This window comes from Octopus bimaculoides, chromosome 23, assembly GCF_001194135.2.
Source record: "Octopus bimaculoides isolate UCB-OBI-ISO-001 chromosome 23, ASM119413v2, whole genome shotgun sequence".
In the NCBI taxonomy this organism is placed as follows: Eukaryota; Metazoa; Mollusca; class Cephalopoda; order Octopoda; family Octopodidae; genus Octopus; species Octopus bimaculoides.
The window spans coordinates 29851597-29853172 of record NC_069003.1 but is presented as its reverse complement, the minus strand read 5'-3'; positions in this window follow the sequence as shown (position 1 = coordinate 29853172).

Genomic DNA, 1576 nt, shown 5'->3' with positions numbered 1-1576 from the left:
GCAGTACCCCAGCGATCCCAAAGGAATTAAGGGACTTGTCAAATATACATATTTTTAAAGAAATTTATGGCATTCCTACATAAGCATGCTCCCCACCACTCCAAATTTTTTCTGCATATTTGTCAGAAAAACAGGTAATTTTAATGAAAATTTCTACAGATACCTTTCATGTGGTGAAGCTTATAAATATATTGAAATTTAATGTGGCAAAATAAAACATACATATGGACAAACATCACATATATAGGCAGAGGTGTGGCTGTGTGATAAGAATCACATGATTCCAGGTTCCCAACCACATGGTTCTAGGTTCAATCCCACTGCATGACACCTTGAGTAAGTGCCTTCTATTATAGCCTCAGCCTTCCCAAAGCCCTGTGAGTGGATTTGATTGAATGGAAACTGAAAGAAGTCCATCATGTGTGTGTGAGTGTGTGTATAAGTATGTATGTGTGTATGTGTGCCTTTGTGTCTGTGTTTGTCTCCCATATTCACTTGACAACTGGTGTTGTAGTTACATTCCCATAACTTAGTAGTTCAGCAAAAAAGACTAATAGAATAAATACCAGGCTGGGGCCAATCCATATAACTAAAATTCTTCAAGATGGTGACTAGAACACGAAGCTGATAATAAAAACATCTAGAAGCTACCTCTCTTGTTCATTTTTGAGCATGTGATGCAAAATTCCATCATTTTTAAAGAAGGCAACATGCATACATGAATGAGCTGTCACATGCCATCTGAATAATCCATGAATGTGAAATTGTGCTGGAATCATGGCGTAAATAATCTATCAAACCACTTAGTATATAAATATCTACTCTTTGACATTATTGATATCTCCCAGTGCTTTCACTTACGTTATCTCACACAGATAAATACATGCATATATGTATATTGTATTATATGTGTGTGTAAGTGTGTGTGTGTGTGTGTTTGTGTGTGTGTGTGTACTGTGGATTTACAGAAAACAAAAAAACATGGAGACAGGTGAGGGAACAACAAGCAGGTGTATTAGTCTGACGTTCGGAAAGAATGGAAAAGGTTTTGACATTTCAAGCCTATGCTCTTCGACAGGAAAGGCTGAGAGGGGAAAAATTAAGAGAGAACAAAAAAGACGGAGAAAAATAGTGTATAGGGGTTAACAGTTCAACATGATGAAATGTGTGTGTGTGTGTGTGTGTGTGTGTGTGTGTGTGTGTGTGTGTTTGTGTGTGCGCGTGTATGTATGTATATCTATATATATATATATACACACACACACACATATATATATATATATATACATACATACGTATATATATATAAATATATAATAATATACGGTAAAATTAATAATTAATAATTTTACCGAACTACTTGGTAAAGTTATTAATTATTAATTTTACTCTATATTATTATATGTGGTAAGTAGCTTGGATACGAACCACATGGTTCTGGGTTCATTCCCACTGCATGGCACATTGGGCAAGTGTCTTCTACTATAACCTCGGGCTGACCAAAGCCTTGTGAGTGGATTTGGCAGACGGAAACTCAAAGAAGCCCATCATATATATATATATATACATATATATA